A 23,118-nucleotide genomic window follows, 5' to 3' on the forward strand; every position below is an offset into this window, starting at 1 on the left:
CCTCCACTCTCCTCCTCTTTCTCTTGCTGTGGCTGCCATTTTCCTTCATCTCTCCATCCCCTCTCCTCTCCTCCCATACCTCATCCCGCCCCCCGTCTCCAGCAGCACATCAGGATGTGTCATATCCTGTATTGATCCTTATCCAGCCGCCGCTTTATTACTCGCTCCTGCCCGGGCAGGGCCATCGCCACGTTTGGGGGCGTGTTGCTTTTAAAGGCCATTCATATTAATTGCCACTGTATCCTCCACCACGACACAAGACCAGATGCCCTTGCCAAGCGCTAGTGCTTGTGCGTTCCATCCTTTTTGCAAGCCGACTGTAAAAGCTGGAGGGGAATGCCTTATGAAGTGAAGTGTTGGGAATTGACTGCAGCTAATCTTTAAGTTAATTATCTTGATTCAGGGCCAGTCCTCTTCCCCCACTGTCTTTATGAGGGCAATGGAAGAATGCTGTGTGTGTGTGTGTGTGTGTGTGTGTGTTTTAGACTTTGTTTAAGCGATGGATGAGGAGGCTACAATGGCAACAATACAAAAAATACTAATACATGAATTCTTGGAAACCCACAGCAGTAATGAATAGCTCAGGTCCCTTATCTGCACACTGCTCTTAGCTCCTCTTTTATGTCCTCTGCCTACATTCAATAATCTCTCCTCCCAACGCTCCCCACAATGAGACACTTTCTATTATTCAATCTCCCAACCCCCCCCCACCCACCACCACCCAGAGAGCAGGCTAATCAAGATGTACTTAATCTGGCTTCTGCAGGAGAAATCTAGGGACTGCCAAAACACGACGCCTCTCCAATCTCTCACCTCCTCCCATTCTCTTGGGTCCTTCAGGAGTAAACGGATGAGGAATCTGCAGCCATCATCGCCTGACAGCTATATCCCTTTCTCAACTCTTCTCTCTCTCCCTCTCTCTCTCTCTCCATCCCCCTCTCCTCCAGTTCATGCTGTCTTTCTTCATTGACTGAGCCCCTGGACAGACCTAAGTGTGTGTGTGTTTATGGTGGAAGGCTAGTTTAGCGACGATGTTGGTGGCGGCGGTGGCATCTCTGGGCGGGCTGGTCCAGACGGGACCCTGCAGGCTCATCAGCGCTGGCAGTCACATTACCAAGTCAAATCAGACGGCGCTGCGGAGGGCCGCTAGGGGCTCCACGACGCATCCAAATACCCGGCGGTCCACAACCGGCACACTGCTCACCGCGCCATCACCCTCTCAAGTCTACTCCTATTTAGACACACAGCCAGTCAACACCGAGAATGATTGTGTGTGTGTGTGTGTGTGTTTGTGGGAGTGGATGAGTGACTGCGTGTGTGTTTCGTCGAGGAGCATAAACATGTGTACGCCTGTGGGTGGGTGGGAGAGTGTGTGTGTGTGTGTGTGTGTGTGTGTGTGTGTGTGTGTGTGTGTGTGTGAGATTGTAGTCTGAGCAGAGAGGAGTGAGTGTAGATGAACGAGCAAGCGTTTGATGAATAGAGCGGCATGCGTTCCAAACGTGGTCTGAGCGGAGGCTTCTGGCGGCGCGAGAGTACAGGGGCGGCTGGCTGGTGGCACATTATTGTTTCTCATCTCCACTGTCCGATGCAATTAAGACTCGCCTGTCATATCATGCCCTCTCTCTCTCTCACTCTCCCTCTCCCCAGTGCTCCCTCACACACACCCCCACACACAGACACAGACACACACACACACACACACACACTTCTCCTGGTCATATAACGTCTCATCCGCCCTCTCTCTCTCTTTCTTTCTTTCTCTTCCTCCCTCCCTCTCTCTCTCTGTCTCTCTGTCTCAGCAGCTCAGCCCCAGTGAAAGGTCAGCCTTATTGCTCCCTTTCATCATCCTTATCGCCACCCGTCATTTACATGGCAGACGAGCCTCCCAAGGCATAAAAGGTAAAGTCTGAGGGGGAGAGAGAGCGAGAGCACAGTGTCCCTTCTTTAGTCCTAAAATTAAAAAAGAAATAAAAAAAGAAACGTGGAAAGAAATCCCCCCCCTCTTTTATAGTTTTGTTGTTTCCACGGCTACAGAGTAAAGACAAAGCGGGAAAAATGGTGAGTGAGAGGTGTGAAGGAGGAGCGAGAGAGAGAGAGCAAGAGACTGTTTCCCAATGGTCTCTGTGATAACTCATATGTGGTGATGGACTAAGAGATGGATCCCCTCGTCCCTATCCATCTGTCCTTCACTCCACATAGAACACCAGTCATATGGTGCCATCCACCTAGATCGAAATCTGAGCCACATCCACCAAGAGCATCCGCTCGGCTCCTCTACACACACACCCCCACTGGAAGTGGTCGATTACATCTCCGAGCTCAGCAGCCGCCAGCAACCAGTTTCGCCGCTCATCTCCCCCCACCTCACCCCTGGTATTACGTTAACAACAACCTATTCTGAAAGTTCACACATGGGTGAATGACAAGATCAGAGAGAGAGAAGGAAAAAAGAAGAAAAAAAAACATGACTCAAATAAGCCTGATGTATTATCACTAACATCTCTCCATCTGCTGCTAGCCGTCAGCAAGACTGCAAATCAATTTGCCAAGCAGCTTGGCAAAAGCACACAGCACTGCTAACGTGTGTAATTAGATCATGAGTCTATGAGCAGCCCAAACATCTTCAGATAGAACTGGGCCTTGTCTGACCTTTTACTGAATATTACTTCAGAAGTGATAAATACAAAAAAACTAAAATGATGAACATTTTATTTGCAGAATTCAACATGGCAGTCAATGAACAGCAGCAGGAAAGGAGGGGGGAGGGTTGAAACACCGTGCACACAAAGATAACTCCATGTTAACTTGAAGTCTGCCAGAAGAAGGTAGACAGGCAGAGCTGGCTTGAGGACTATGAGTGTGTGTGTGTGACAGCAAAACTGAGTGAGTGTCTCTGTGTGTGTGTGTGTATGTATGTGTGTGCATGTCAGTGTGTGTGTGTGTGTGTGTGTGTGTGCATGTCAGTGTGTGTGTGTGTGTGCGTGTGCTCGCATGTCAGTGTGAGCTCCCATGTGTCTTTCAGTGAGTGTGTCTATGCATGAGTGTGTCAGAGGAGAGGGCTACACTCAGGTCAGCTGCCCCCAGAGCGCTACGAGCGAGTCTGTGGAGACGTCAGCTCCAGGTGTCTGGTAACTTGTCATGGGGAGAGGGGGTAGCCCTGGAGGCACGGCAGAATCGAGGGACACCTCATCACCTCATTCCTCCCTCTCTTTGAGGCTTTGTATACAGCCTGTTCACATTGCTTTTCTGTATAGAAGGTAGTGGAGGTAGTCACAGCCGGCATGGCGTAACAGGGGGTGTGACGTTTTGATGACGTTTTATGTGTGCCACCCGTCAACCATGGGATTTCAAAATCTCTGAAGAAACAGTTTGCAGCTAATCCGAAGAATCAAGACCGTATTGTTGAAAATGTTGAATGCGAATTGGGGAGACAGCGTGGTCTGGGAACTCCTTACACTCCGAGCACAGGATGAAATCAGGGACGATAAAGAACGGACCATTATTAGAAAGGCTGGCAAAATGGCGTCAAGAGCGCGCCATTGCTCAGGGCAAGGCGTAGGTGACGAGCCAACTGAAGAGCTTACACAAAAAGTTCCACCAGGTCGAGGACCATTATAGTATGAATGGCCGACGATGGTTGAAAAGCCATATTTTGACCTGTGCCATTCTATTTGGGGGCCCAGCCACTCTCCTAAGCAAGGAGCCCTACTGAACAACATGGAGGAGCCCGCTCCCGCTGAGACTGTTGCCGCGTCTCCCTCGGCTTTATACAGATGGCAGCAATAGAATCGGCGAATCTGCACCTCATGATCGACCAGGTAAAAACCTACTTTTTTTTTGTGTGTGTGTTTGCACGTAAAGAGCAGTCTCGCTAATGTCGCTTGTGTTCTATTGTTCTCTAGAATACCTGCCCCCGCAGTAAAAGTGGAAATTAACTGAAGCTAAGGTGGTGACCAAAGAAATAAAGGACCTGATGCTGGCTATGGACCTCAAAGATGAGAAGGATCGCCTTTTTTGTGTTCAAAGACAAACAGCTCACAAGGAGCAGCTGAGGAGCGAGGCGCAGAAGCGGTCAGAGCAACATGTTTCGAGATATTCAGCGCAAGATGTAGAGTCCAGCCTCACATCGGCAGGACCCGATTTCACGCATACCAGTTCCCACAGGACTGTACCGCGCTCTTGCACTCCAAACACACCATTATTCACCACCACCGCACAACAATAACAGTCTCCCCACACAGACAGCACATTTGACCCACCTTCCCCCTCCTTCCTCCAGCAGCCTGACTGATTGTTATCCACATCTTGTTATGCCTTACACGGCTGCACATGCTCATTGGCACTGCTCTTTTGTTATCTGCACTGCTAAGTAATGTATGTTGTAAATAGTTATTGATGGTTTTAATTTGTCCTGTCTAATTGTTTTCAGTTTTCCTTAGCACAATATGAAAATTGAATTTGAATGTATTTACATTTCTTTGCACGTCACTTTGTAAGACAATAAAAACACCTTTAATTGATCCCTTAAGTGTCTTTTATTCATTCACAATCATGCTTAAATCAGTCATTACAAACTTTACAAATAATACAGGGCAGCAAAACGTACAGAATGGACATAATTGCTCAGACGGATAGCTTGGTGACTGTGTGCTGGTGCATCCTGATAAGTAACTGAGTCAGGCTCCGGGAGATTGGGTCGCTCAGTGTTCCGTTCTGGAGTGTTCTTTTCTTCATTTCGCATGTATTGTGTAGTTGAACACAACAGACAGCAACAATGTCTGATACAAAGCGGTAGAAATATCATTTCGCTTGGCCAGGCAACTCCAGCGACCTTTGAGACGCCCCAAAAGCATCTTCTACCACCATCCTTGCCAAGCTCAAGCGGTAGTTAAAGCTTTGCTGCCGTTGACCGAGTGCATGGTGGTTGGTGAACCCCTTCATCAGCCAGTTCCTGAGGGGATAAGCATGGGTCTCTGATTATATGCACTGGGATTTCCACTCTGTCAAGTTATGGATTTCTGTGGGCAATGCAGATGTTTAAGTACTTTAATGCAACCTCTGAGATCAGTCAGGCTTTCATCAAGCAGTAACCTCATTTCCACTAGAACTACATATTTACATAGATACTACTTTTAAAATGGGGTACATACACTTACTTCACATGGGAAGAGGTACTCAACCTTACTCTTCAGCCTTTCTGTAGATGCGCAAGTTGGCTAAAACTTGAGAATCATGAGTGCGACCAGGCCGACCCATATGCACATCTGTGAAGCTGGAAACACAAAAAGACTTGAGTGTATAGATCGACATATGAAACACATTCATTGTTCAAAACAAATAATTGTAATGCAGGCCGTCATCCTTACCAGGAGTTGTGATCGACCACCAATGGAGTGCCACCCCTTCAGAATATAGTATGCTGGTGCTTCGTCATGGGGGGGGCGATGATGGGAATGTGCGTCATCGACGGTACAAGCACACTTTTGATACCGCCACTCAGTAAATCCGTCCATGGTGTCCTGAAGACGTGCACCATTCGGCAGGCCAGCAAAATATTTAAATGTCTTGAATGCTGCGGTACCACTAATGGATCTATATTGACATGGGGAAGCATAGCACCAAAAAGCAACGGCGTAAGTTCCAGCGTCTGTCGTCAGTTTGTTGTCTTGCGCTTAGGTGTGACTACAAGTTCCAAAACGAAGTAAAAAGTGTTCCATGATAAATGAAAATGACTCCCCTACTCATCTTCATCTAAATTGTTGAGGACATCAGACCAGAACACGGGCCCTCGTGGTCTCTCTTCTCTACTCTCTTCTTTCTGAGACCAGTGTGTATCGACTAAGAAAGAACCAATCGCTTCCGTCCACAGCATCTGAGGTCCACGGGCATTTCGGTCTCGAAATCTCTTATCTTCAATTTCTCCGCCAACGTATTTCTGACCGCAGACACAAGCCTGCCATTGTACGCATCAACATGTTGCATAGGATGCACAGCAACTTTTGAAGAGTGATAGAAATGTGCACGGCTAGCAAAAGCATCACAACGCTCAGTTCACCCGCCACTTTTGTTTTGAAAGCAACACCGTTCAGGGTGCTCAGGGTATTTGTACACATTTCGGGCATTTAGACACACTTGTTATACACCACACTAGACACAGTTCCCTCTGGTTTCTGAATGCCTGCATTCTGTCTAAAAGTACACTTGGGCAGCATTATGCCACCTCTGTTTGGCTCAGTCTAAACAAGCAAAGGAGGCATAATGAGGGGTCTTTTCTTAGCAGCATTATAGTGGGATCTCTGTATAAAAAAAGACTTCCGTCCGTCTCTCTCTATCTCTATCTCCCTCTCCCCTTGCCCCCCCCTCCCCCTCCCCGCCCCCTCTGACTGACTGTCTGTCTGTCAATTCCCAGATGTACTTCACTCTCTTCCATTAAGTAGAACTGAGCTGTAGGATAGTCACAGGAGCTCACAGCCTCAGAAGACAGATAAAACAATATTACAGACGGACAGAAAGAAAGAGAGGAGAGAAGGAGAAATAAAGACCGTCAAAGAGAAATTGTAACAAGTGCAAAAGCGAGAGAGGTGAAGAGAGACAAGAAAAGCCAGGGAGATAAAAAAAAAAAAAAAGTCAGACATAAAGACAAAGACAAATAAGGAGAGAGCACAATAAAGAGAAAAGGGTATCTGGTATCAAAGATGAAAAACGACAAAACAAAAGCGTGCAGCAATGAAACGTGACGGCATCGCCCGAGCCCCCAATCCAACGCAAGCCTCTCTCCCCGCTAATGACTTTAAACGAGGGAAAAGATGGCGCGTTAACGAGAACATAATTAACCTTTGCTTTTGAAAAACAGAGAGCCTTCAAAACAATCGCGAGATGGCAACGCCGTGATTGGAGGAGGGGGGGGAGGAGGGGAGGAGGCTGCAAATCACACTTCAGATAACAAAAGAGGGAAGCGACAGCTTCAGAAACAGTGATGTTACAAATCAATGGAGAGATCAATGCTGAGCCTCCCCCACTCTGCTTTGCTTTCCTCTCCTCCTCCTCCCTTCCTCCCTCTCTCTCTCCTTCCAACAGCAGAGGGGGGGTGAACACACAGCACTCTACATAAGCACTGATAGCCATCATAAAGGCCGTTTTCCCCAGCTCACCGATTCGCCGCTCCTCACCGCCGGTCACCGGTCGAAAAAGCGTCTCGTGGAGCCACCGGCAGGTCTCGCTCCATGCCAACCCCTTACTCGAGGGAAAACGCGCGCTTGTTTTGGAAGAGATGGACTGAAAGAAGACGGGAGGGATGGAGGGGAGAAAAAAAAGGAGGGAAGGTAGGAAGGAAGAAGCGACTACAGGGAAAGAGTGAGGACAGGAAAGAAAGAGGAGGAAGCAGAGAGGAGACAGTGCAGAGTCTTCATCAGAGCAACGTGCAGAGAGAGAGAGGGGGGGAGATGGAGAGAGAGAAGGAGGGAAAGAGAGAGAAAACACCGTAGTCAGGCTCCTCGCCGTGGTACTTAATTAGTATTTCAGCTGCTTCGTTGCTTTTTTTTTTCTCCTGTGAGGGAGACAGGAAATGGGGGAGCTTGATTGCCTTTTCTTTCGCAGTCTATCAGCTCTGCTTACACCCCTCCACACACAACCCCCCCCCATACCACCACCAAAGCCTACCCTCATCAGCCACCCACCTCCCCTCCGTCCATCCATCTTTACCACCATCACCACACATCATGCAGATTTAGTGCTGCCAAAAAAAAAAAGCATCAATTCCTGTAATCACAAGAGACCATCAGACGGAGCACGCTTGATCACTTATCTCGAGCCTCCACTTCACCGTGCCTCCTTTTAGGAAATCTTGACGAAATAAGAAGAACCATTTCTCAAATGGGAGGCACTGCACTGCACGTCTGTAGCTGGGCAAACAACTGATTCATGTTGTCAACAAACAACATAAGGGAAAACAATCTGATTGTTCGTATCACTCTGCAGGCAATCTGACTGTTCACATCATTCTGCAGGGGATTTCTTTCCTATCATAGCTACGAAGCCGATTCACTCTGGTCTTTAAATAATGGCCATTTCACAGGGTGAGTGCATCGATGTGCTGGGACGTCTGACAGACTAAAGGATCGCTCGCCAGAGGAGGCAGGAAATGAGAGCAGCTTCACAGAGGCATCGCCAGGGAGAGGATAAGCGTGGCTCTAATGTGATGTGGCGCAATACAATGACCAAGCTGTCGACATCCTCGAGGGTAACAACCAAAACCTGCCAAGACATAACAGAATTAAGTTGTCTCAGTTCAAGACTGGAAAAAAGTGCTGTAAATGCCCGTTGCTAAAACAGATGAGGATCCAGTCAAGATTCCTACTGTATCCTACCAAAGGACATGACCAATGGCAAAACTCACCTAAAGTCGATTCCAAGAAATCTCAAACACTGTACAGAGGGCCACAGAAAGAGTAGCCCGTGTGTGTCTAGAATAAGATAGTGTCTCAGATAACATATTCTCCAATAATCACTGCACAAATCTGCGGTGGCCTGAAACACATATGCACATTTGTACTAACTCTCATCACACCGCTTTACAGAGCCAGATATGCTACCATTCCTCAGAGGAGAAAAAAAATTCTTTTCAACCTCACAGCCTTTCCAGATGGACTGGTTATTATCTGGTTGTCATAGCAGGAGAATGGCCTAATACAAAGGTAGGCTTCAGAAGAAGCTTTGGTTGGAAAAGAAAAAAAGGCGAGAGGGGAAACTGTGGCAGAGGCCATTTCGCACCCAGCAGCTCAATTGTGCTTATTACCGAAGGCCAATGCCTTTGCCATTTGAATAAAATCAATAGTCGCGTTGACTTAGACTTTATTGCATTTCTGTCGTCTCAGCTGGCCAGTTAATGTTTCTTTCATCAGGCAACCCTCACGACATGTTCAGCACCTGGTACGGTACGTGCATCCTTTATAAAAGGAAAGAGGGAAAAGAAAAAAGAAAATACATGCCATTTGTGCATGAGAGAAAAGACAGTGACGGGCTCCATCTTCAATTACTCCGGTGGGTGGCGGCTATGTATAAGCGAGGGCAAACATTTCAGCGGGTTGAAATTGAAGTGCAGCTCTTTGCCTCTTTGGTCCATACTTTTCCTCCTTTACCGCGGCAGTGGACCCCGAAAATGGCTTGGTATCAGGCCATTTTGGGCAGGAGAATAACATCATCTCCGCCGCCGGCAGCAGAGAGGGCTGTGAATTAGCTTTTCAGCGACAGCCTTCACCTCTGGCAGCCAAAGGACGAGGAGAATAAGTGCCTCCAAGCCTTCATCTCCTTTTTATGATGCGTTTGCTCCTCCGTGTGACAGCACACAGGAGAGAGCCTGGGCCAGTGATGCCAGCTGATGATGACTCTGTGAAATGATAAAGCTCTTCATAAATAACAGGCACACAGGAGAGGAGGAGAGGGGATACAGACATGGCCAGTTCTGAACCGGCGGGCGGGCGGGCATAAAGGAGTCCAAGTCAGAATGAAGGTACTATTTGCCGTGGTGAATGACCAACAGATATCTTGTTATGTTGCAGTTGGTTCGTTAAATGCACCAACAAGAACGTCTGTAGAGACAGAGAGCCTTTTCAGAAAAAGGAGGAAAAAAGAAAAGGAAAAAAAAAAAAAACATGGAAGCACCTTTGCTGTGCAGAAACGCTCAACAGCTTGAGGCAACAGATTTAATTATTACAAATTGATCCATTAGATGGCACTGCTGCGGTGTATTGTTTACTCCACTCTCTCACAAGCTCTTTTTCTTTCATCCTTCCATTCCCTCCTTCTCTCTCTCTCTCTCTCTCTCTCTCTCTCCATCTCCCTTTTTTTTCTCTCTCTCTCTTTCTGACAGCTCTCTTTCCCAGGAGGAGCAGCATTAAAAGGAGAAGTGCAAGCGACTGCAACAGAAAATCAAACCAATCAGGCACCCCCGCCATCAGCCTCATATCATCATATCACAGTGGAGGAGGCGGATGAGAGGAAACAGCGGGAGAGGCGAGCTGCCTCCTTGGTCACGCTCTCCAAAAGGGCTGGAGGCCTATCCACAAGGGCAAGCAAGGGCAAAATGGAGGAGGGGAGAGAGAGAGAGGGGGAGAGAGAGAGAGGGAGAAAGAGAGAAGAGAAGGAAAGGGTAATAAAGGAAATAAAGAGAGGGGCGAGATGGAGATACAGCTTAACAGACAGTGGATAACAGAAGGAGAGGAGGGGGGAGAGGGAGGGAAAGAGAGAGAGAAAAAAAGAGAGCACGTCCCAGTGCTGGGCTCCCGTGACGAGTCAGCACTGATTAGAGAACACAGGGTGTCAGGAAGGTCATCTGCCTTCACCCGCGTGCGCGCGCACACACACACACCTCACCGCTCAGATCTGCGCACGTTTCCTCATTAAAACATCAGTCAGGAGGCACCCTCACTGGCCCTCCTCACTCACAACACATGGAGAAGAGGTTTAAAAAAAAAAAAAACGCCCGTTGCCTCCTTCTCTTCTCCTCCCTCCCCATGACTGCAGTCCTAACACGCAGTCATCTGGGAGGACTGTCCAGCCCGTTTTATAGCCCGTGCCTGTACAAAGCTTGGCTTTATGTGCACACTGGACCCGAGCCGTACCCTTCAGCAGTCATCACACGCAGCCAACCCCCAAAGGTTTTCCTAGCGCTACACACTTCCAATGAGACACACACACACACAAAAAAAAAAAAAAAAGATTACACAGTGTAATAATGTTAATGCCGATGTGCTTCATTAAAACATCATTCGCCAGTGATGACTAGGATTACCGTTGTGATCATTTCAAGGGTAGTAAACGTTAGCGTGACCTTTTGCTTGACTTAATTGAGCGGACGTCTTTTTTTTATTATCATTATTGATCCGGGCCCCCGCGTGGCGGATCGATTGTGTACACCTCCCGATATGGCGGCTTACCACGGAAGTGGAGCTGGACCTGATCACTGATTGGGTATTGATTGTCACTTCACCGTCAGCCCTGGCGGCTTGAAAGGAAAATCAAAACCATAGCGCTCGGTCCTTTGCGGCTACAGCTAGTTCCAAAACAAAATGGCAGATCTCAAGGTTGTGTCTTCTAGCAATCTATCTTTGAAGAAGGAATTCTGAAGGCTTGTTCTAAAACACAATATCTGTTCTAAGGGAGTTTTTTTTTGTTCCAGCTACATTATCATAAATATAAACATCAACAAGCAGTTGAAGCCCTTCATCATGCTTATGAAAAAGGGAGAAACAAAGGCAACGGCTCAGTCTCCGCTCCACTCTCCCTCGTGACCAGCAGCTGCTGACAAACCTCCATTTGACTCGTAAACGTATCTGATGTTAGAGGAACACTCCGAGTGCCTCCTGCTTAGCTTAATGCATCATCCCAGCTCCACCTCTCCGCTCCCTGTCGCGCTCTCGCTTGCCCCCCCATCTCTCCCTCCCTCCCTCCCTCGCTCGCTCTCCCTCCTCAGACTAATGCACTTACAAATGACCCACGCAGGGCTGCGACTCCAGCATGCTCCCTCCCCTCGCTGTGCGCCTAGCCCTGGGAAAACGAGAGGCATTATCTAAGGATGGTGCAATATTACAGGAGTCACTACATAAGCAGCTCCAGGCAGCCGCGGGAGGCAAGCAATAAAACACTGGCATGTGTGTGTTTGTTTGAGTTGTGTGTGTTTGTTTATGTGGTGTGTGAATGTGTGTACCAGTGTGCACATTTCTATGCCATGATCACCATCATACCGTGTCACTACATGAGGCAATGTCTTACCTAATAGGTTGACTATGTCTCTCTTTTTCTGCCGGTGCACACACATACACTACTACGAGTACACAAACGTCCCTCACACACACACAGACACACACACACGGGTCTGGCCAGTTTGGTTTTATACCCTCTCATAACTATCCATTTCATTTTCCACTCACTCCAACGACACATACTCAGCCACTTTAAGTGCAGCCCCACATGCTTGCCCTTCTCACAACAACAACAAATAAAAAATACTCGTTTTGTTAATAGTTTTTTCCCCCACTCTTTTCCACCCCTTCTCTGCGTCCTCTCGGAGCTACACCCCAGTAATCCTGTGGTACTTTCATTTCCCCACATCTGCTTTGGTTTTGCTTTAAAATTACCAATCCCCCCCCCTCCCCCCGCAGGATGACTCCCAAAGTAAACCTCTGTCTGATCTGGGACAAACATCTTGGAGCAATCTAGGAAGAGGGTTCTCATAAGTCTCTCATAAGGCTCTTATGCGCTAGGAGGCCAGGGCTGGCAAGAGGGCTACACGGCGGCTTTTTCACAATGCCTGGCCCCGTACACACTCACACTCACTCACTCATGCACCAAGTGGTTACCAGTGCGGCAACACACTAGACACTGCCTGGGTTTCTCATTTATTTTACAAACAAATGAATGACGTGAAAAAAATACATTCCGTCAGTGACTTGTCAGACTTACAGAACGGAGAGAAACTGCTGTGAGCTCGGTCACCTTGGTTCCAGACGAGACTTCAACGAGGCACAGATGGAAAAACACACTCCGAGACAAAGAGCTTTCAGTCAACAAAACACCACATTCGGCTGGTAGCCGACTACATATATCGCTTCACTCCTCAAACACCAGAAATGCAAGGATGGGTGATAATGAGGTCTAAATGAATGTGTACAAAGCAACTCAGCGACAGGATTAAAATATCCAAAACAGTCACAGATAACTACTCCTGCCGATAGCTGCACAGTACGCAATAAGCACAGTCACTGAACATACACACAGCACTAGCCACAAAAAAAAAAAAACCACAGCTCTCACTGCAGAGACTGAGCACTCAAGCTGCCTATCCATCTCTCAATGAAGCTAGCAGATGCAACATGACGTTAGCGCGCGTTAGCGGGAACCTCCTGTTCAGGAGGTGGGTACATGCAAGAGACAAACTGTCAGGAAACACAAAGCCATCACCACAATCTCTGCTCAGTCAAGATATGATAAGCCTGTCTTTGGGGATGGGGTGGGGGCCCTGTCTCATTCCTGCCAGCGTGCCCTACGTGTCAGCCTAATACCTTAAAACAACACACCAACCAGCCACGGCTACAGCCAATTACCCTTGTTTCTGGCACTTGTAAAGAGAGAAAAAAAGAGCGTGTGAGGGGGGGTGGGGGAGAAGAGAAGACGAGGGGGAAAAAACATCTTCTGAAAAGAATGAAAGTGCTGCTGGCTTGTTGTTGCTCGCTGTCAGCGCGTGTTGACAGATTGTTAAATTTAATGAGTACATGGCACTTGAATGGCCCATCAAGACTTCTTTAAGGAAACACGCTTACTCTGTCCTGGCCATTCCATCTCTGCGCCAGTGGTCTGAAATGGAAATGAAAATGGCTCTCTGAGCGAATTCATGACAGAGAAAAATTGAAAGAGAGAGAGAAAGAAAGAAAGAAAGAAAGAAAGAAAGAGAAAGAGGGGGGAGGGAACGACCAACCCATGTGAATGGAAAGAATCACTGGAGACGATAAGCCAGACAGTAGTGATCTGATTTGACAGCTAATCATCAAAGGCTTTCCGGCTGCTGCGTGTGAAGAGGTACACAAGGAACGCACATCCATATGATTCGCTAGGTCACCTCTCAATCTTCAGTGTATAGGCCATTTTATTCTTCCAACAACAGCAAAGCTTCCTGGATGACCAGTGAAAAACGACAGCAGCAGTAGTATTTGAATGTTCACTAGGCCAAAACAACAACAGCAGTAGTATTTGAATGTTCACTAGGCCAAAGCTGAGGAACAAACTGAGAAAATCAGATTCTCTTTCGCTGATTAAATACTTAAGAAAGAGCTCTAGCTCCTTTCTCACAGGGACAGGAACGTGATGCAAGAGAGATATGCAGGAAGGAAAGGTCTTTGTCTCAGTGCTTCAGAGTGCTCATGTGACAAGAACAGTTTTGAGGGGAAAAACACAACTGACTGTCCCTCTCAGGAGGATAACTTCTGACAAATCAGCTCTCGAGCCAAGGCAAAGAGAGCTTTGCCAGCCTCCACATGGGACACACTTCCTCAAAGAAAAAAAACCCACACACACACCCTCAGGTGGTGCCAACACAGCCTAGCCCTTGTCCTCCATTTGCTGCACATTATTTACAGCTCTGGCGCTCGCCTCTTCACCCCCCTCCCAGCGGCTGCTGCTCCAAATTGCCCTCTTGGGTCACTTCAATAACACACATACATATACGAACACACACAATCTCCTTCGACAAATTCACTTGATGCTAAGTACGCTAACCAGATTACCCCTGTTGTCCCACTGCAAGGGCTGCACCCGTCCACTCCAACTCAGCATCCTCCATCATGGGGGGGGGGGGGGCTTCAGAGCACAAAGCCCAGGCAGTGAAAGCCAAATTTCTATTTGGAAATGCAAACAAGACCTCGTCCGCTCGCCCATCTGAGAAAACAGCTGTTTATGTACACAAAGGACAAACAAGGGGAAACACTGTGCAAGGGGCGAGTTGCAGACCACTTAGCAAAACAACAATCGGTCCTGAACTTCAAGATATCTGCCTGGTTAGATAAAGCACCGCTTTATAGGGCTATCTGTAAGTATTCGAGTCTGTGACCAACGGGAAAACGGGACGATTGAACAACAGCCAAACGCGCACAGTTGACAGTGTGTTCTAGTGTAAAAGTCATTTGTTGCTGTCAAATGTGATGCCACTGAAAGAGGCATGCTGCCAAGCAGGGATCAGGTGGGGGCAGAAGCAAGACACGGCACAGAAGGCAACAAGCAAAGCAAAAGGTTTATGATGTACGCTTCAAGGCTGCTTACAAGATACTGTAAGTTATATCTCCGTTTTGAAAGGGTTAAGTGCTGCTAGTGACATGGATTGCACTCCACAGCAAGCAGACACACACAAACACGCACACACACACTTCCCTCAGCAATACCCTTGAGAGTGTTTTCATGCCCTCTGGCTAGGGAAGAATGATTACTAATAGATGGTGGCTACCGTGTTTGACTCCCGCTCCCTGTCTCTATCTGTCTCACTCAACAGAGCGGAAGATTAGACGCCTGACTATGTTTCTATAGCATCGGCAAAGAGCCTGCTGCTTTTTCATACAGAGTTGGTTCACCCAGGGCAGAAAAAAAAGTGGCTAGAAAGTGCTTCAGGAAACAGGCAGAGAGATTTATGCACAGTCCCTAAACAAATGATTCATCATAATGGTGCCAAAGAGGACGGCAGGGAAACACACCATAAAACTGTTTTTCTTTGCCTTCCCTAATCTCCTGTGCTAGTGCTCATTTTGCTTTCTGCTGACTAGCTCAATGTCTATATGCTACTATGTTTATAGTTACACAAAGGCTAATGGCTAATGTAACATGTGGCATACGCTCAAACATTTGAGAAATACATTTGAGGCTGCATATTTGAGAGTTAAATATTGTTTTGAGGTTCCAGCAGTGGTACACATTATCTTTAGTCACTGTTTATCACAGTGACTCTGAATTTCAGTTGTTAAACCAAACCTGCAGGGCCAGATAGCAGGTCCCTCAATGGTGCCTGTCAAAGTTTAGCTTCTCCTTGTCTGATTTCATTGCAATTCAGTGAAGTAGCAAACAGGATGTATGAGGCGTAACCATGGGCGTAACTGATGAAACCGCTAGCTTGTGGCTTTGACCAGACGTGTGATGAGCAACTAATGCAGACACCGCAGAACAATGACTCGTTCAAGACTGAGGTCACTAAGCAACTGAATATAGATAGACACTGGCCACCACACACATGCAGAGAAGAGCCAACAGTCTTAGGGCATGCTCCCATCACAAGCTGCTGAAAGGTCCCTTTGGTCAAAGTTCAACCCTGCAGCAGGTGGCTTCACCAATGTGTTTATACAACACTGACAGAGAGTGCCAGGACACAATGAAACAATTAGAATGACTTCATGGACAACAGCATATTTCTATTTTAAGAAAAGAAGACATTGTGAATTGAGCTGTAAAACTGGGTCCCCCTCTAATTAACAGAGAATGTAACTTCACATAACACTGTGTAGGCATAACTAATACTGAGAATGGAGAGGCGCTTCAAATGCTCTATTCTAAAATGTCCTATGGTACACAACACAGTTTTATGAAATTGGGATGCAAGAAATCTGAAAAGTATTTTTTTATTTTTAAATTTCATGTTCTTTTATTTCAACAATTCGATATGTAGAGGTAACTCAAATCTATTACATTTCACTTGATCGGTTTCTTGAACGTGGTCAGCAAAGTTTTTTCAATAAGTCTTTATAGACATCTGCCAACTTGTGTAACTATGCTATCTAACTTAAATGTTATGCTCGTTTGTTTTTCAATTAAAAATGTCTCCTGGTTGGAAAAATGGCTTCAATACATTGTGAATGGTATCAAGTTCATTCAAGCAAATAAGGTTAACTCATCATCCTGAACACATCAAGCCCAGATGACGTTAGTTTACAACTCTTGACTAGCTAACGTTAGCTACCTAGCTGCAGACACGAGGACAATGTATCATGTGTCAATGTTTCTAACACGTAATCTCCTTTTTTTGGCTTGACTGTTGTCTGTCTAGTTTGAAGACATAGAAAGACATAGCATACACAAGCTGATCAGAAACAGAGACAACTCAATCAGTTCCACATTACGAGCGTACTACCTGGCGAATGTCTTGACAACAAACCTCTAGCAATGGCTAGCTTTGGGCTACTTGGCTAGCAAAGTTAGCATAGCTTAAGAGGGTTGACACAATAACTGGCAACTCACTTAGCCAAGAGACTCGTGTATTATAGCCTACTCATCACAATGAATGACAGGTTCATGCATACAGAACTACCCAATGATACTTTCCCTGGAGCAGCCAGTCACATATGGTCAAACAAAGACATGGTAATTAATCCAGCTGCTAATGTGTTTAGCTTGCTAACAAGAAAATAAAGACCGATATTAAGGGGTGATGGGGTTTTCCTGAATACCGGGTGACTGCTGGCTAGGAGCTATCAGTGTAGCTAACTTATCAGCAATGGCATTGGTGGACACTAACTAATCCTGTGTTAAGATCACCATGTGATTGGCAAGGTTAACCTGTGGCATGGCCACTGTGATTTCAAGCCAGGGTGACTTTCCAGCAAAGTAGCCAATTGAATGAGACAGCGTGCGCACTCGTTGAAGACACAAAACAATACAATGAGGCGTCGCTGGCTAATGTTAGCAATCAAGTTGATTAGCTAGCCATCAAAGTCACGCAATCAACTAGCTTACCGACTTTATATGTTACCGTTAGTAGAACCACTTGTGATATCTACACCTTCATTTCAACATGGAAACCGAGTAACCAAAATGAGCATTAACTTGTCCCCAAATCAGAAAGGAAAGCATTGCCTTCTAACAATACTACTCTTGTTTTGTCCACATAATCATGGTATGTAGCTAATTGCTATTCAAGGCCGTTTCTCTTCCATTAGCGACTGATTGATATACTGAGGTAATTGAAACAAGACAGCGTTTTTTATTTTAGAGCTCCTGGACATATATCAACGCCAGCCATCAAGCCAAACATCAAACTTGGTAACCTTAAATCTCGCAACTTACCTTCAATCTTGTTCTACAACATCAGTGATTTGTTTGAGGTCTGACTGCAACAACAAACAAAAAACAGAGGCAGGTAGCGAATAATGAATTGCCGCTACCGGGGAGGTCTGTGCCACTTATGTGTTTTATAAACGTAGCAAACAGACCGCGCTCCTTAATTCGTGAATCATTCATAAATATTTATGGTGAGCATAGTGTGAATAAGGATCAGTGTAGGGATTGTGTTCTCTCCTTCCTCTGTCAGAAAGAAACCCCCTGTGTGAAGCCTCTTTCCTGCAGGGGGAATAGTGTAAAAGCAGAGAGATCAGCCCACTTTCCAGTGTAGAGCGCTAGGATAGGCTGGTGAATACGAAACGATACCAGCCAATGAGGTTGATCATTTTGTGATTTAAAAGAGATAGTGCTTAGATGGAGAGCCCATCGTTTGTTTCGACAAATAGTCTTTAGATCAACACAATTTTATTCAAGAGGTGTTTTCAGGTTCACCTTGTTTTAGAGGAACGAAGAAATATTATGCATTTGTCACACAATGGACAATCTCATCCTGGCTATTTGTATAGATCAAATCTGTGAACCTGTTGTGAATGGTAATGAAAGCAATAAGCTCTCTTTGAAAATACTCCTGAGACACATCCCACTGTCTAACACAGTTCATTACTGTTTCCTTTACCAATGCAACACAGTGCAATTATCTCATTCTGGAGAATTGGACTGATAAGTGGGGTTTTCTTTTTATTCAGTAGACACAGAGATATTATGTGAGAAATTATAATGTTGCTATTATTTTCTACATTATATTTATGTTATTTCCACATGCACTGTCTATTTGCAAATATGTGACACCTCTGTTTGAAAATAGCTACTTTTTTTGGATGGGGCAAACACATCTATGTCTATATGGTGCCTAACTCTATCCAGTGCCTCCTCAAGATCACTAGCACTTCTTCTGCCAATCTGAACAATAGGCTATCTATGTGTCCCAACTCTCCCAACCTTCATTTTCTTGAGAAAATTCTCATTACAAAACTAAATGCTAGTTATTGTGTCCTCTCAGCGTAATGAAAAACATTATCTTTCCATGAAAACAATACATTGGAAATTTCCCATCTTTCAGTTCAGTTTCAATGTTTTTACAGCCCTGTAACACAGTCGGTGCATCAGGAAATATTGAGGTTACCTCCTGGAGCTTTGAACAGTCAGGATCATAATGCAACTCTTTGCTAAGAATGAAATTGAACTGAACGGGTACAAAGAGAAAATCACTCATGGAGGAAGACAGAGTGTTTGTTGTTAGTCGAATAACGTGCTGCTGCGTGTTTGTGTGTGAGATGAAAGAAATCACCCCTCACATAAACAGTGACATAGGTATTGCTGCACACAAGATGCCTTCCATTTCAATAAACCCACCATTAAAACGGGATTGACAAGATTCTTCGTGCATGTAATTACCCAGTCAAAAGATCTGCTCAAAGGGAAAGACTAATGGTCAGTTTTGAAAGGGGGAATACTCTGCATAGACATGAGTATTGTTTTGATATGTAGATGACTGTTCAGGAGCCATGTCAGCACCTGAAAAACATAATGTCGGTTTTTGCATGTTTTGCATATGTAAGTGTGGCATTGAGGCACAAAGAAAAGGGGCCGCCCAGCTAGCGATAAATAGGCTTGCTGTAACATCTCTCCGTCATGAAGGAATAAAAGCTGCAGCAAAATGGTTTTGTGCTACGGTGTGATGATCACAGCTGGCTGTTTTCTCTTCTCATTACGATAAAGGTATCAAGAGGCCCGCTCCGAGATATTGTGTCGGAAACGGATGGCTTGTTATTTTATTGCGACATGACAGGCTGAATGAACAATGAAAATAAAAGGAAAGGAGATGCGAGAGTCAGTGCCTTGACTGGGGGAGAAACAAACTCCACACTCAATGATTTTTTCTCTCTCTCTCTCTCTCTCTCTCTCTCTCTTCTAGCTAAAAGAAAGACAGAGGGAGAAGCTAAAGAGAAGAAGGGAGGCAGTCAAAGAAAACTGTGTGAAGTCCTTTCAGTGAGAGGGAAATATTGTTAACAAGTGCATTCATAATAACAGGCAGAGCAAGACCAAAGGAAACAGCCCAGCGCCCTCCCTTTTGTGAGTTAGACTATGCATGCTTAATGGATACTCTGCAAACATAATACCTCCATGGCTCCTGCCAACACTAGACAGATGGCCTGAATCTCATTTCCAGCTCCAGAGTTACCTTGTTTTGGCAGCCCATCTGACACTGCGATATTAGTAATCCCTCACACAGGGAATGCCTAAGTATTATTAATAATAAAAGCAATTAAGAGTGCTTTATTATGGCGAGTTTTATTGTTGATTTCTCCTCTTTGTTCTCGGAGTTGAATGAAGACGGTGTTATTCTTGTTAAGCAGTTAAGCAGGGATATGTTGCTATAAGGTGTTTTGGAGATCTTAAATGAGGATCTAGATTAGGTGAGACAATGAAGCTGGATATGATTTGATTGTTATCATGTTACCAGTTGAACACACTCTCCCTGGGGGATGCTGTAAGCACATGCATGCATACAAACACAAGATCCCTCTCCCCCTCTCTTTCTCTCTCTCTCTCTCTCTCTCTCTTTCTCATTCACTCACTCAGCTCACTCAAACACACACACACACACACAATCATACACCCACACACCCACAGAAACAAACATACTAAGCATGCATGTAATTATTTTGTTTTGCATGGTGCTTTTACAGCGAATGTAACCTGAGACATGAATGGAAAGCAGGTTTGCTAGGTTTATCCAGCATGATCACGACACACATAATGCAGGTTAATTGGATGACAAGTGATCTTGACTTGTATGTGTCAACCAGGGGGGTATTCCAAGTACGTGGTTTAGTGACGGACCCGGATGAGTTAACTCCGAGTAATTAGTAAACCCTCCTAAAAGAATAGCTCTATGGCTTTGTTTTGCCACGAGAATGAGAGCTGGTATTAGAAGGTTTACCAGCTACTCTGAGTTAACATATCCGGGTTAGTCATTAAACCATGTACTTGGAATGCCCCCCGGAGGTAATTAACATTGTTGATTTAGGCTTCTCTGAACTCCAAGAAATAATGTTAATGTGAGTTTATTCTGTCAAAGCTCAAAGATTCAGTCTGTATACTGCTCAGTCATTAGTCATTTTGTGTTTGAGTTTGTAATTACAGAATAAGCCAGATATGCTTTTGCATTGTTTAAATAATTGCCTGATGCTGGTTTTATGATATATATATATATATATATATATACATAATCACTGTGTTGATGTGCCTCGTTCAGATAATCATGATTGATAATTATTCTACATAATAAATAACAAAATAATAGAATCAACCACGAGACAAAACCCTTGCTACTTTCCAAATATGCTAATCATGTACAAATCAAGATGGTTGATGCCTCATTCAAGACACTGAAGTCATTGTGCATTTATCCCATCAAACACAACGGAGCTCTTCGTCTCCCTCAGGCTGATAAACCTCATGCCTTTTAACACATGTCCACCTAGTGGCAGGTAAGGAGAACGACACAATAGAAACAATGTAGCACTGGAGTATGCCATTCATCAACGAATAAAAAAGGCCAATAGACTGACATGTAACCGTTTTTATTGAATTCTATAGCTTCAAAGTACCTGTTTGAAAATAGAAGTAACTGACATCTGGATTCAACTTATGTAGTCGATAATATGACTTGATTGCAGCTTTGTACCCACATTATTTACTCTGCTGAAGAACTGTAATATACTTCAGTCACATTGTTTCGTGCGTTATGCATTAATGAATTAAATAATGAATTCATGTTTTGTTTGTTTGTTTGTTTATGGCTGAGTAAATCGAAGTCTACAGGTATTTTAATTTAATTTGCAGCTATGACATCACTCTGTCTCCATCTGGATTTCCTTTCATGCAATGTACAAGAAATATCAGCAGAGGGCAGTATAAGTCAAAACAGCGTCAGGGGCTCAGACTCAGTTTTACCTTATGATATATATTATATATTTGAATTCACCTTTTGGATGGTCGTAGCTATTGTTTTGGTTGTTTTCAATATCCGGAAACAGGAACGCTGTTCTTAGATCAGTCCTCTAATGCAAGGTGATCTGTTAGAAGTTGTATTTAGCCATTGGCCATCTTTTGATGTGTAATAAAGACAGCTAGATAAGGTAATGGTGAATATGTTGTATGTTGTGTATATACTTTTTTTTCATTGTTCAAAGAATAAAATATCATATCAGGATATGATGACATGACACGGCATATCATGAAACATCCCCACAATAATTGATGCTGTAGAATATCACCTGCCTTCATGGTTTTTCCGTTCTGTTGAGATGTCAAGAATGAAGGCTTAATTTTATCTGCCCGAATGTGAGTGTTATTCAGTAATGGACTCATATGTGGGTCTCTCTTTTCATGAAGGATTTCTTTGGGTGCTTTAGCTTTTTATCACTCTTTGGAAGAACATTATCGATGCTTACTAACGGTTCCTTATCACTAGATATTTGCAGTGGTACGGTAGCCAAAGCATTTTTGAAAGGACCTTCCCCAATGGACAGTGCTTGATAAGGCGTTTTTCTCATTATGACCACATAGTGGCGCAACAGGACATGAAAAAAGAAAGACGAGGTGAAGGTGCAGCTGTAGAACGTTCCGGGAGAGAGTTGCGGCAGGCTAACGAGCAATGCTGTTTAAAATTTCATGTTTTGTCAACAGTTGATACCCGAACAGGAGAAGCTTGTAGAGAGTGCATTCTGCTTGAAACCTTTACTGAAGTGAAATTGTGTTTTACGACCTTTGTCTACTCCTAGCTATTTGATGTTCAATGTAAAATGTAGTAATGGTGACACTTCTATGGACACTTTCCAGAGAGGATTAGCCCACATGGCATAGCCATAGGGTGAGCTGACAGCTCCATTGTGATGGCAATCGAGTCTTGGCAACCTTCAACTCTCTTTCCTTGAATGTCCAAGGCAGCAGAGCATATCCTATAACCAAAAGAGGGCAGGCACGTCTCGGTTTTCATCAGAGCTTATGTTGTTTAAGATCTGAGGTTTTTTACAGAGCATTTTTCATGTCTCAAAAAAACAAATATTGGGGTAAAACATCCAATTTGTGAACCGGATTTGGAACTCATGTTGAGCAAAAGTGAATGGGTTCGAAACTAAAAGCATGACTAGAGCGTGATAAAATCATGACTCACAATGGCAATCAGATAGTATTCAATTTAGTGAAAGAACTGCATCCATCCGTTTCACACTGGCTTAATGTCTGAGCATATCCCCCTGGAAGACATGAACCTTAAGCCTCCTAAAAAAAAAAAGAACTAAAAAGTAAAACAAAGTACCTTGTTTTGCTTACCTCTTGTGAATTGGAGATTATCGACATGCATGAGTAACAAAAAAAATAGTCCCACTTTGTCTCCAAAACCAACTACACCATCACTCCAACAGTAGATAATTAAGTGTGAAAACAGAAGAAACACAGGAGATCATA

The 23,118-nt window shown here is 44.8% G+C and overlaps 1 protein-coding gene across 3 annotated transcripts in view; it reads right to left on the reverse strand.

Annotated features, from left to right (window-relative positions):
- Positions 1 to 17,881, reverse strand: part of rerea (arginine-glutamic acid dipeptide (RE) repeats a) — a 157,481-nt gene extending 139,600 nt beyond the window's left edge. For 2 of the 3 annotated variants that reach the window (XM_031566386.2, XM_031566384.2), the window contains exon 1: positions 17,590 to 17,878. The gene's annotated coding sequence lies outside the window, so the exon portion shown is untranslated. Of the gene's footprint in view, positions 1 to 17,589 lie in introns of all 3 variants that reach the window. The other variant, XM_031566389.2, reaches the window with a different exon arrangement.
- Between the last annotated feature and the right edge of the window lie 5,237 nt (positions 17,882 to 23,118).

The sequence above is a fragment of the Clupea harengus genome, chromosome 4, assembly GCF_900700415.2.
Source record: "Clupea harengus chromosome 4, Ch_v2.0.2, whole genome shotgun sequence".
Taxonomy (NCBI): Eukaryota; Metazoa; Chordata; class Actinopteri; order Clupeiformes; family Clupeidae; genus Clupea; species Clupea harengus.